Genomic DNA, 14,256 nt, shown 5'->3' on the forward strand with positions numbered 1-14,256 from the left:
TTAGTTTTTGATAGAGCGGAGATGCATTAGAACACCCGTCTTTTTTTATTGCTGTTTGTGGCGTTTTAACCCCTAGACACCGAGTGCATACAAATATGCAGCCTCTCCGCGTCTGGGCCGTGATGCCGAGCTACCGAATATTTGCGTACCATTTGAAAATACATATGTGCTGAGAGCGCAAGACCTGCACTCTCCCAGCACATATTGCCGTGACTCATGAAAAGGTCCTGATCTCCCCTTGCGATCGGGACCTTTTCCAATCACAGTGGTCACATGACCCTAAAACCCCGCCCTGCCTACCAGCTTCTGAAACTCTTAAAGGGCCTGGAGGCACCAGCGCAAAGGGGTTAAGGAGATTCACCCTCTCTATTTGTCCTGTTTACCATTATCATTAAAAGTGAAAGTAAAAGAAAATCCCACATTTTGAGTTGCCCTCAGAACAGTAACCGAAGGGAAAACTTCCAATGGGGACACTAGTTTTGATGACCAGGGAAGGGGGGTCCAAGAGGTTCCCCTAATTTGCATGGATTTCCAACTTACTTCTTGCTTTGGCTATGGGAAAGGAAGTGAAAGGAAATCTCCTTAATGGGACATATGGCAAAAAAAACCTGACAGGGGTCATAACCCCTCATCTTTTATTCAAAACGAAAAAAAAAAATGCCTATAGTTCTGCAAGTCTGGCGTGATTGATAACTGTCGCTTCTGTTCTTGACCAAACTGTCAAGCCTTCAAATGACTGGCGGCATGACTGATCATGTAAGCTGCACCATGGCAACTCAAGATCAAACAGGCTAAGATGGCAGCTTCAAAAAACAGGTATACCGCTCAGGCAAAAATCCACATCAATTCACGACAGGTGGAGGCTCTGGCTCGTCACCACACACGATGCAACAGGAAGAAGGATCAGCCGTACACCGGAGGATAGAGGAATATAGTGTATATTGATCCATAGGACACACCAAACACCAGGACATGAATACAGGACCTGTTAAGGCGTTTCACATGATCTCGTGCTTAATCATAACAACACAACAAAAGTGCTGTCTTATATAGGTGTTCGTTAATGAAGAACACCTGTCTTAAAGTGGAGTTCCACCGAAAAGGGGAAATTCCGCTTTAAGCCTTTGTCCCCCACTCCCCATTAAGGATTGGCACCTTTGGGGAGCGGGTACCCAAATTTTACAGGTACCGGCTCCCACTTTCACTGCGATTGCCTAGGCGATCGGAAGCGGAACTTGTCCTCTCCCCTCTCTCCCTGTAGTCTTCTGGGACATGTGACAAGTCCCAGAAGACTATGGGGCCTTTCACAAAGCGCAGCACTTCTCGCAAATGCACAGTGGGCACCCAGCTGTGAAGCTGCAAGCTGTCAGAGCCAGGTGCCCACACTGAAGATGCCAGGGAGAGAAGACGGCCGGGGAAATCAGCAGTGGTGAGGACACCGGTAGGAACAGGTAAGTTACTTTATTTTAAAAGTCAGCAGCTACAGTTTTTGTTGTTTCTGACTTTTTTTTTTAGGTGGAACGCCGCTTAAAATAGCACTCCTGAATCCTGAGGATACGCCTAATAGTACATTGTAACAAAACATATAAGACCATTGTATCAAAAACAGTGATATCAAAGAACAACAAGGAAGGAAGAAAAGAAAAAAAAAAAGAAGAGTGAAATGGAATAAAAAGAGAAACAAAGAAAGAGAAAATAAATAATGAATTAAAATAATTATCAAAAATTAAAAAAAAAATGATAAATGAAAAGTAGAATAACTAATGAAATAACATACACAAACACAGATAAAAGCGAGTAAATATCCCAAGAAGATATGGGCTGAGAAGCCACATTTTTAAATGATCAAATTTAAATAATATCTGATAAAAAGGTAGTGCAGCGCTAAGAACAGTCTCAAATAAAACAAATCCGAAATAAAAGTGCAACATGTAAACAAATAGTATAAACGCACATAAATGATGGGTGCGTTATAATCCTAAAAAATACTCCCACAATGGTTATAGGTGCATCTTGGACTTACACATGCATATTTAATGTATAGAGTCAAATAGTAATATGCATGATAAACGTATGAACGTAAATGCGTAATAGTCTTAAAATGTCCTTGAATGTTAAAAGTCAGATCTCCAGATGACTCAGTTAGGTCCCAGTGTGCATATAATCCTCAGGTGCGTGTGCCAATAAATGCATAAAATGCGCACTCACCAGATGTGCTAATAAAAAGTGCGTTGTATCAAGTATTGTCGATCAGCCACGGGTCCCTTCTAAGGGTAGTCTGGGATATAGACTGGGGGTGGATGGCCTTCCTGTAGTGACAGGATTGAAGTAGCCAGTAAAGATAGTTCAGCCTCTTCCAGGCGCTGGGACGTTCACTGGGGATCGCTAGGGGATTAAGGTTCTCAGTGCAGAGCGAAAGAATAGGGATAATCCCATAGTGTAGTAATTTTCAATGGTACTTTAATGATAATAAGGAACAAATCCAAAAAAACGTACAAATACTCAGTGTATGGTAGGAGCAATATAATGACAATTGCGTACAAATACAACTAACCAGCTGGTATCATTAGGTGGCCGCCGGACCTCTGTGATCCGACGGCTTGACGTCAACGACTTGCAGGGGCTCCTCTTTAAAAGAATTCATGGAAAAATTTGCTTACGAGTGACGGTCCATGCAATCGCAAAGGGTCGGATACGACTGAATGGATAGATAGAGACACATTCTCCTTAAGGTCTCATGAACACTAGGCTTTTTTAAAAACGCAGATAGCGTTAGTTGTATAAAGCCACATTAAAAACACGAGTTTTGCCACGTTTTTTCACATTATCTTTTAGTCGCATCTTGCCGTGTTTAGCAGCATTTTTTCCATGTTAGCGTTTTTTAGCATTTCCAATAATTTTCCTTTAAAAACATTTCTGGGGCTTAAAAACACTAAAAAATGCTGGTTTGCAGCGTTTTACTGCTTTTTTTTACCACGTTTTACCACACTCACCACCATTAGAGTGTTTTTACAGCTAAAAATTTATTGAAACTCATTAGTTCTAGGTTTATTCCAGCCAGAAGACACCCCTGCCAAAAAATGCTGATTAAAGCCTATGTGTTCATGGACACATAGGATAACATGCTGGGGAGTTTACTGTCTGTAGGAAAAAAAAACACCAGAAGACAAAAACAGCAGATGAAAAAAAATGCCCAGTGTGCATGAGGCCTAATAGCTACAAAAGGAAGAACAGCCTTACTGTGACGGGAGTGACTTTGGGTGGGGGGCCCATGGAACACAGCTCACTTTGGAGGGGTGGGGAGACCCCTTTCTCAGCTCCCCATATCCCTCCTTTGTGTAAGTCACCCTGTGCCTGTTAGGGGTACAGGGTGGAATGTCCTGTAGACATGTATAGGTGGGGTGTGGGGGTTGTTCATTGTTACTGCCATGTGGTGCACCCCATTGTTCTATTGTGTGTCTTGCTTGGGAGCAAACTATTTTGGGATGTATGTGTTTTTGTATTGGCTTGGTGGGGGGTGTCTGCTGATGTCTCTGGTTGTTATATTTGGTTTGCCCAGCCCTGTGTCCATATGCAGGGAGGGGGCGTTGTTCCCTTGAATGTTTATATCTTGTGTCTGTGTTAAAATAAAGCAGTCTATTTCCTGGTTTCCTTCAAGTCTGGTGGTCTCTAGTCTTGTTTGGTCTGCGGTGGGGTCCGTGGTTGGTGTTTGGACAGGGAAGCGGGAGTTTAACGGAAATACCCTAGTGCAGTCGGGGTCCGGTTCCGTTACACTTACATTACAGGAAAATGTTGAAACTTACCTATGAAGTTTTAATAACTAGTAAAAAAAATCCAAAAGTTCTTTTGACAGAATATGTTAAACACCACAACAAAAGACGCTTAAAAGAATATAATCAATGTATTTTTAGATCTTAGATTTATATCTTTTTATCTTTTTTTAGTGTTGATATTTCTGCTTGGTTCTCAAAAGGAAAATGTTCTAAATGACCAAAAATATAATTTACTCCTGGAATATGTTTATTTACCCAGACACAGAGATGCATATACAATAAAAAAAAGTGGGATGTGTGTGGAAACATAAGAGCTTTTTTACAGGAAAAACATTTAACCCAGACAAACCATGCAATGCTTAGTAAGATTTTTTTTTCACTGCAAAATAGATAAAGGGGAAGGATAAGCTAAATTGTCAGTGGAATGGATTTTAAGTTAACTCATCTTTAAAAATTACCAAACTCTAAAAATAAAACAGTTCTGCGTATGTCTGATAAGCAATGTGTATGTCTATTCTGCATTGTCTTGGCATAAATTCCTATTTTTTCTTCTGAAACCCCTATCAATAAAATGGACATTGTTACATACAGAATGTTCTTTTCACACAAATGTCATTTTTTAGCTCCCATCATATATACAACTTTATATCTAAGATGTGAACTGCAAAAAAAGGAGATGTGTGATGTTATACAAAAATGAAGCAATTTGGAAACATTGGCATAATTTCGCAGACCTCTTCCAATATATATTTCAATAAAGTAGTTCTAGCTTATAACTAGCTTATGCTAGTTTATGCCATATATATATATATATATATATATACTAAAAACATGTTAATATCTTGAATGCCTCTTGCTCTTTTTTATCTTATGTTCTTGGAAATAGATAAATAATGCACAAAGAGCAAAGTGTACCATGTTTTCTGAACTAGACGTTTGCAGTTGACTCTCAAAGACAGTCAAAAGACATTATGTGTATAAATGCAAAGTAAACAGAGATTCCACTTTAAGTCTGTTGATAAGGAAAGGGCTAACATTAACCACTTGCCCTCCTGAGGATTTACCCCCCCCCCTTCCTGACCAGGCCATCTTTTGTATTACTGTGCTGCGTTATTTTAACTGACAATTGCAAGGTCATGCAATGCTGCACCCAGCATGAGGGGTGAACAAAGGGTTAACTGTGTGCTGGGAGTGTTTTACTATGGGGCTTTGTCATTGTGCTTCACTGTAAGCACACTGCTTTGGATGGCTGTGCTGTGCACAGCCATCCAAAGCAGTGTGCTTAAGCTGACAATTGCACGGACAATTGCAGGGAGCAGAACTGTTAGCAAACAAAACAGTTCTCCTCCCTGTCAGAGATTGTCGGAAATCACCAGTCGCCAGTGAGTAATCACCGGCCAGGAACCGGTGACTGACAGCTGCGGCCGCAAATGGTGGCGTGTGCAGCCCCTACCTGTAAATGCAAAATCACATATATACATAATTTTTGCCTACCCGTGCCGCCCTGTAGCAGTATTTCTGCCATAGGGCGGACGGGAAGCTGTTAAAGTGAATCTATGTCCAGACTGAAAAGAATTAAAACTACTTCAAAACAGGCAGCCATTTACCACTGTAGCTGCAGGCATTGTGGAGAAATTCATCTTCAAAATTTACAACAGAGGCACAGAAATCTCAGTTCCTTTTTTTTTCTACCATCAATGAAGAGCAGTCTTTCAAAGCTAAAATAAAGGTTAATTGCTTTGTTGGCATTGGATGCTCATTAGAAATACATGGAAAGAGTCCCAAAAAGTGGTTGCTAATGCATGTTTATATGCACAATAACATGCTTTAAAATGTATATGCATAGGTGTGAACCCTCCATAAAGGCAGTCAGTAGGTAGAATATTAACCAGTCATCATTTCTAAGTATCTTTTTTAATGCATATAATGAGATCTTTTGATATGCGTCACAGTACTTATAGTTGTATGGGAAATTATATTTCCAGTCCAGCCAATTGACTTGTCTTTAGAATCAGACACTCTGTGGTTTTTTTGATGAACCTTGTGTTCTGTCCAATTTGAGGAAAAGCTTACTAAAAAAAAGAAATGATCTTATAACATCCAATCTGTAAGTGCCAGAATAAATATTATTTTAATTCTCAACACAATATAGTTTAATGTTATTATGATCCATACTAATGGTGACAAACCAAGCATGCCAGATCAGAGTATCTAGGAACATTTAGGTCAAATGTCAAGCCATAATGATTGTCCACTGTAGCCCAGAGACTTCCCATATGCTTAATTAATAAAACAGCAGCTTCATTTGGATCATTGTTTTCCAAATTTGTACTCCAGTCTTACCAAAATGTGTTTCCTGGATATCCAGACAGGTGACAGGGGAGGTAAATATATTTTAATTAGTTGCATTTTTTTTAGATGTAATTATGCAAATGTTTTTATTACTGTAAATATATGATATATTGAGGTATAAAAATGAACATACTTAAGTGTAAATCGCTTGTGTAGTACAGAAAAACAAACTATAGAATCATATAGTTGTGCAGAGGATAATGTGCTCTAGAAAATGACAGCAACAAATAGGGACTGTCAGCTGGGATCCATAAATGTGTATATGTATAGCCAAAAATTAATTTTAAACAAGCAGTTTTTCTTGTTGACACTTTTACTGGTCTCTCCTTCGTTACTCGCCAAAAGTTATTTATTTGCTGTGATAATGCATTGGCTGCCTGCAAACCTCTCACAAATGTATATAAATCCCATCAATATGGACTCCTGTGAAGATATATCAGAGGATCTAAGTCTGCATTGCTCCACCAGAAATGGACAAATTGTTTCTGCTGTGCCCACCATGATCCCTGATCTGCAATGAGACTTCTGCAAAATCTGATCGTTTTGTTAACTGTTAGCCTGACTGGAGAATATTGGCGTTTCGTCTAGAAAAATATTGTTTGAGTAAAAGACTTGCTGCTGTCAGAGAGAATAATGTTCCATGTAGATCACTTGGTTCCAGTGGACCTTTTAGCTAATATTTATAAAGGTCTATACCGATAGATGTTTGCTGTGTAGCATCACTAGATACCGGTATATGTAATTGGGTATTTTAGATATGGAAGAGTAGTAAGATGTGCGTACTTGGGGTAAGGTTAGGGCTCCATGAGCAATTGTTAGTCTTAGACTGAAAGAAAATTCTACATTACAAAATTGATATTAATGCTAGTGAACTAGATTGAACGATAAAGAGATGAATCTATGTGGGCCATACCTGATTGGAAAAATTGGCCAACAGTCTGTCGCACAATTAGTTACCTACTCCCATTTACATTACAGAGAGGTAACAAGGAGATTGATCAGTGTGTTTTTGCTATGTTGTGCATTAAGTATTTTTAGATGCTTTATTCTGTACCCTTCAGCAAGTCAAAATCCTGCACAGTGCTCTTTGTTTATGAAGGGGCTGGACATCTGTGTTTGTCATAATTAACCCTGTCTGTATTGTGCACACAGAGCTTCCTTATCAGTTGTACAGTAACTAGATTTGAACACTGTCTGTTCTAACAATGAGATAAAGGTGTAGAGGTTGGGCTTCTTGAATTGTATGTTGATGAGGACAGACTTAGGACAGACTTACTCTGGTATTGTTCAAAAAACTCGCTGAGAGTTATGACACCCTTAGCTGAGAAACATGTAAAAGGAAGTAAATACTTTTAAAAAATGTAGGCATGCTCTGTGAATGGGAACAAATTACATAACAAACATATAGGCGGGTTTTGACTAGGAAAGTAGAAAGGCACTTTAAGCCTATTTACATAATAGTGTTTGTAAAGTGAAATTTATGCAAGCATGTACAACACAAACAAATTGTCACGTACCTTGGATGGAGGCAAGTTGACAAGAGGTCTTCCCTTGTGGCTCTGGTCCTCAGAATGTGGTGACAGAGGTACAAGGCTCAAAGAAGCACGGTGCCGGTAGCTTGATAGCAGGTGACTGCCATGGTCAGAGACATAGTCAAGGTGAGGCAGGGTCATACACAGTGAGACAGCAGTGTGGTCAGGAGGCAGGCTGGGGTTTGTACCAGGTTAGCAAGCAGATGGACGTCCAGTAGCAAGCTGAGGTCAGCACCAGGAGATCAGGCAGATAATAGTCAGAGGCAAGCTGAGGTCAGCACCAGGAGATCAGGCAGATAATAGTCAGAGGCAAGCTGAGGTCAGCACCAGGAGATCAGGCAGATAATAGTCAGAGGCAAGCTGAGGTCAGCACCAGGAGATCAGGCAGACAATAGTCAGAGGCAAGCTGAGGTCAGCACCAGGAGATCGGGCAGATAATAGTCAGAGGCAAGCTGAGGTCAGCACCAGATCAGGCAGATAATAGTCAGAGGCAAGCTGAGGTCAGCACCAGGAGATCAGGCAGATAATAGTCAGAGGCAAGCTGAGGTCAGCACCAGGAGATCAGGCAGATAATAGTCAGAGGCAAGCTGAGGTCAGCACCAGGAGTTCAGGCAGATAATAGTCAGAGGCAAGCCGAGGTCAGCACCAGATCAGGCAGATAATAGTCAGAGGCAAGCCGAGGTCAGCACCAGGAGTTCAGGCAGATAATAATCAGAGGCAAGCTGAGGTCAGCACCAGATCTGGCAGATAATAGTCAGAGGCAAGCTGAGGTCAGCACCAGATCAGGCAGATAATAGTCAGAGGCAAGCTGAGGTCAGCACTAGGAAATCAGGCAGATAATAGTCAGAGGCAAGCTGAGGTCAGCACCAGGAGATCAGGCAGATAATAGAGGCAAGCTGAGGTCAGCACCAGGAGATCAGGCAGATAATAGTCAGAGGCAAGCTGAGGTCAGCACCAGGAGATCAGGCAGATAATAGTCAGAGGCAAGCTGAGGTCAGCACCAGATCAGGCAGATAATAGTCAGAGGCAAGCTGAGGTCAGCACCAGGAGATCAGGCAGATAATAGTCAGAGGCAAGCTGAGGTCAGCACCAGATCAGGCAGATAATAGTCAGAGGCAAGCTGAGGTCAGCACCAGGAGATCAGGCAGATAATAGTCAGAGGCAAGCTGAGGTCAGCACCAGGAGATCAGGCAGATAATAGTCAGAGGCAAGCTGAGGTCAGCACCAGGAGATCGGGCAGATAATAGTCAGAGGCAAGCTGAGGTCAGCACCAGATCAGGCAGATAATAGTCAGAGGCAAGCTGAGGTCAGCACCAGATCAGGCAGATAATAGTCAGAGGCAAGCTGAGGTCAGCACCAGGAGATCAGGCAGATAATAGTCAGAGGCAAGCTGAGGTCAGCACCAGGAGATCGGGCAGATAATAGTCAGAGGCAAGCTGAGGTCAGCACCAGGAGATCAGGCAGATAATAGTCAGAGGCAAGCTGAGGTCAGCACCAGATCAGGCAGATAATAGTCAGAGGCAAGCTGAGGTCAGCACCAGGAGATCAGGCAGATAATAGTCAGAGGCAAGCTGAGGTCAGCACCAGATCAGGCAGATAATAGTCAGAGGCAAGCTGAGGTCAGCACCAGGAGATCAGGCAGATAATAGTCAGAGGCAAGCTGAGGTCAGCACCAGGAGATCAGGCAGATAATAGTCAGAGGCAAGCTGAGGTCAGCACCAGGAGTTCAGACAGTGAGTAGTCATAGTAGTAAGGGAAGCTGAGATCAGAATCCAGAATGCAAAGTCTGGAACAAGCTGGGTCAGATCAGTCAGTACAAACAGGATTACAGGAACATGGATCACAGAAAGCTCAAGAACATCCAGTGATTAGTACACAGCAGAGTCTCCTTTAACCGCCTCCCGCCCACCATATAGTACAATAATGGGCGCAAGGCGGTTTTCTCGTTATGGGAGGATGTCATATGACATCCTCCCATTCTAACCACACATGTGCGGCTCCGGGAGTGGGCAGCGCGGCGATCAGCGGTGCAGATCACCGATCAACGGAAAGAGCCGAAGATGTCGGCTCGGTCATGTGATCAGCTGTGTCTAATCACAGCTGATTGCATGTAAATAGGGAAATGCCGGTTATCGGCATTTTTCTCCTCATGAGCTGTCACGCTGACAGCTCGAGAGGAGAGGAGAGCCGGTAATCAGCATCCCTCAGAAGGGACATGTGGCCTGATTATCTGTGTAGCCCCAGCAGTGCCACCTATCAGTGTCTTTCAGTGCCAGCTGTCAGTGCTCATCCATGCCACCTGCCAGTGCCCATCAGTGCCACATCAATGCCACATTTCAGTGCCTACCAGTGCACATCAATGCCACATATCAGTGCCCATCTGAGTGTCTTTCAGTGTCACCCATCAGTGCCAGTCAGTGCCACCTATCAATGCCAGTCAGTGCCACCGATCAGTGCTTCCAGCCAGTGCCACCTATCAGTGCCAGTCAGTGCTGCCTATCAGTGTGCATCAGTGCCGCCTATCAGTGCCTGTCAGTGCTGCTTATCAGTGCCGCCTAACAGTGCCAGTCAGTGCCACCTAACAGTGCCAGTCAGTGCTGCCTATCAGTGCCAGTCAGTGCCACGTATCAGTGTCATGTATGAGTGCTGCCTTTCAGTACCCATCAGTGATGCCTGTCAATGCCCATCAGTGCCACCTAATCAGTGCCACCTATCAGTGTCCATCAGTGCAGCCTCATTAGAGCAGATCAGCGAAGGAGAAAACTCACTTATTTACAAAATTTTATAACAAAAACTAAGAAAAAACTTTTTTTTCAAAATTTTCAGTGGTTTTTGGTTTGTTTAAGAAAAAATAAAAAACCCCGAGGTGATTAAATACCACCAAAGTAAAGCTCTATCATGACCACGCAATTGTCATTCAAAGTGCAACAGTGCTGAAAGCTGGAAATTGGCCTGGACAGGAAGAGGGTATAAGTGTCCTGTAGGCTAGTGGTTAAATAGACAGCTTAGCACCAATGCATGCATGCTGGATATTAGCCTGGGCTTGTCTGTATGCAGGTACATGTGCACAAACCCTAGCTGCATGGGAATGAGCAGTAGCTGCACCAGAATTAGCGTGAGCTGCAGAAGAATTAGCATTAGCTGCATTCCATTCCTGACACAAATGTTGAGTGTGCAAAACAGTAGAAAAAATAGGTATGAGGCACTTTAAGGGCTAATTCCAGAAGTTAGAAAAAAAATCTATTCTTGCAGTAGGGCTTCCACCATGCAAGGGTTAAATGCTTGTTATGTCTAGTGGGTACAGGAGCAGGCATTATTATTTATCCTATTCTCTGCTCTGCCTATCTCCAGCACTGCCCTTTTCCCCAGTAGCTCCTATCTGTGGGCATTCCCTTGGCATCATCACATACAATGCAGGGCTTTTAACCCTGCATTGTACAGGGAGGGAGTGAGTATGCCACCGCAGCAGTGAACAACTTTGAGAGGAGGCTGGGGGGACCAGTTGCACCATTAGAGGGACCCTTCTGGAGCATGGAATAAGGTAAGTGTTTCTCCTTATTCTAGTACCCCTAGACATTTAAGCATTTACAGAGAGGCTCTACTAGAAGTGATTTTTTTTGTTGTGCCCAGAGTTGTGCTTTAAATGCAAACTCAGGATTCAAGTGGCTAATAAGTAAAAATTAGAGCCATTGTTGGCCCTGCAAGGACCACCCAGCTATACAAAAGTAAAAATAAATAAAATAAATAATTAAAACCCAAATAAGCTCTGTGCTGATGCAAAGTTTGCATCATAAATAGTTAAAACAAAAATCAGAACAGCTGCCTACAAAAATACCCACAAACGGATATGTTCAAAATTAACTTCTTCCAACCTGACCTATAGACAAATGACGACTGGGTGGGACATTCACCGCTCTGAGTAGACATCATATGACAGCAGATGACAGATCACTGTACTGGGCCGCTGCCGATACCATTTGATCGCTGTGACCAATCACAGCAGATCACATGACAATTATACACAATGGATGGCTTTCGTTCATGCCATCCATTGTGTACTATTGTGTTGCTTGCTGTGATTGGCCACAGTGTTCACATGATACAGACAGGGCCAATCACAGCCCATTTGTACCATGAGATTATCTGTGGCCAATCACAGTTAATCAGTACAAATTGAATAAATTGATTTCATTCAGTAAAAATGGTTGTTTATAACAATGATATTCATAATACAGAATATAATGTGTAAAATAAATCCTGATCACCTCCCCAGAGTAGTACAGTTGTATAGTAGTACAAATTACAACTTCAAAAAACTTGTCATGCCTCTTACTATTTAACTTGGACTGTCTATTTTTCAAATAGGGGTCATTTGGGGGGGGTATTTGTACTGTCCTGGCATTTTTGGGCCTCAGAAATAAGATAGGTCATCAGTACATCAGGACTGATTGATTACCATATATACAGTCAGGTCCATAAATATTGGGACATTGACACAATTCTAACATTTTTGGCTCTATACACCACCACAATGGATTTGAAATGAAACGAACAAGATGTGCTTTAACTGCAGACTGCCAGCTTTAATTTGAGGGTATTTACATCCAAATCAGGTGAACGGTGTAGGAATTACAACAGTTTGCATATGTGCCTCCCACTTGTTAAGGGACCAAAAGTAATGGGACAGAATAATATTCATAAATCAAACTTTCACTTTTTAATACTTGGTTGCAAATCCTTTGCAGTCAATTACAGCCTGAAGTCTGGAACGCAAAGACATCACCAGACGCTGGGTTTCATCCCTGGTGATGCTCTGCCAGGCCTCTACTGCAACTGTCTTCAGTTCCTGCTTGTTCTTGGGGCATTTTCCCTTCAGTTTTGTCTTCAGCAAGTGAAATGCATGCTCAATCGGATTCAAGTCAGGTGATGAACTTGGCCATTGCATAACATTCCACTTCTTTCCCTTAAAAAACTCTTTGGTTGCTTTTGCAGTATGCTTTGGGTCATTGTCCATCTGCCTTGTGAAGCGTCCAATGAGTTCTGAAGCATTTGGCTGAATATGAGCAGATAATATTGTCCGAAACACTTCTGAATTCATCCTGCTGCTTTTGTCAGCAGTCACATCATCAATAAATACAAGAGAAGCAGTTCCATTGGCAGCCATACATGCCCACGTCATGACACTACCACCACCATGCTTCACTGATGAGGTGGTATGCTTAGGATCATGAACAGTTCCTTTCCTTCTCCATACTCTTCTCTTCCCATCACTCTGGTACAAGTTGATCTTGGTCTCATCTGTCCATAGGATGTTGTTCCAGAACTGTGAAGGCTTTTTTAGATGTCGTTTGGCAAACTCTAATCTGGCCTTCCTGTTTTTGAAGCTCACCATTGGTTTACATCTTGTGGTGAACCCTTTGTATTCACTCTGGTGAAGTCTTCTCTTGATTGTTGACTTTGACACACATACACCTACCTCCTGGAGAGTGTTCTTGATCTGGCCAACTGTTGTGAAGGGTGTTTTCTTCACCAGGGAAAGAATTCTTCGGTCATCCACCACAGTTGTTTTCCGTGGTCTTCCGGGTCTTTTGGTGTTGCTGAGCTCACCGGTGCGTTCCTTCTTTTTAAGAATGTTCCAAACAGTTGTTTTGGCCACGCCTATGTTTTTGCTATCTCTCCGATGGGTTTGTTTTTTTTTTTCAGCCTAATGATGGCTTGCTTCACTGATAGTGACAGCTCTTTGGATCTCATCTTGAGAGTTGACAGCAACAGATTCCAAATGCAAATAGCACACTTGAAATGAACTCTGGACCTTTTATCTGCTCATTGTAATTGGGATAATGAGGGAATAACACACAACTGGCCATGGAACAGCTGAGAAGCCAATTGTCCCATTACTTTTGGTCCCTTAACAAGTGGGAGGCACATATGCAAACTGTTGTAATTCCCACACCGTTCACCTGATTTGGATGTAAATACCCTCAAATTAAAGCTGACAGTCTGCAGTTAAAGCACATCTTGTTTGTTTCATTTCAAATCCATTGTGGTGGTGTATAGAGCCAAAAATGTTAGAATTGTGTCGATGTCCCAATATTTATGGACCTGACTGTATATGTATTATAGTTTGTGGACTCTATAACTTTTTACAGACAAAATAATATACACTGATTTGGGTTATTTTTACCAAAGAAATGTAGCAGTATATATTTGGCCTACATTTATGTAGGCCAAATATATACTGGTGCCCCCACAGCAAGCAGCTTACTATGGGGGGCACCCGCTGCTTCGTGTGTGTATTAACACACATAGTCGCAGCTTGGACCCGCCCCCTCTCTATCCTCATTGGCTGACTGGCTGTGATTGACAGCAGCGGGAGCCAATGACTCCTGTTTGCTGTCTCAGTCCACGAGGAGGCAGAGACCTGGGACAGCCGAGGCTGTCATTCACATCTCTGGATCGTGATGAGGCTCAGGTAAGTATTGAGGGGGCTGGGGGAGCTGCTACACATAGAAGCTGCTCCCAACAACACTCTATTGATTTGCAGTATCTGCCTGCGGTACATCAAGCTTGGTAAATCTAATTGGTCATTTGGTTACCAC

At 42.4% G+C, this 14,256-nt stretch overlaps 1 protein-coding gene across 3 annotated transcripts in view; it reads left to right on the forward strand.

The window, feature by feature from the left end:
- Nucleotides 1-14,256, forward strand: part of PARD3B (par-3 family cell polarity regulator beta) — a 1,797,179-nt gene that overhangs the window by 1,371,851 nt on the left and 411,072 nt on the right. The gene's annotated exons all lie outside the window — the stretch shown is intronic.

Source organism: Staurois parvus, unplaced genomic scaffold, assembly GCF_062004578.1.
Source record: "Staurois parvus isolate SC_StPar_1 unplaced genomic scaffold, SC_StPar_1.0 ptg000011l, whole genome shotgun sequence".
NCBI lineage: Eukaryota > Metazoa > Chordata > Amphibia > Anura > Ranidae > Staurois > Staurois parvus.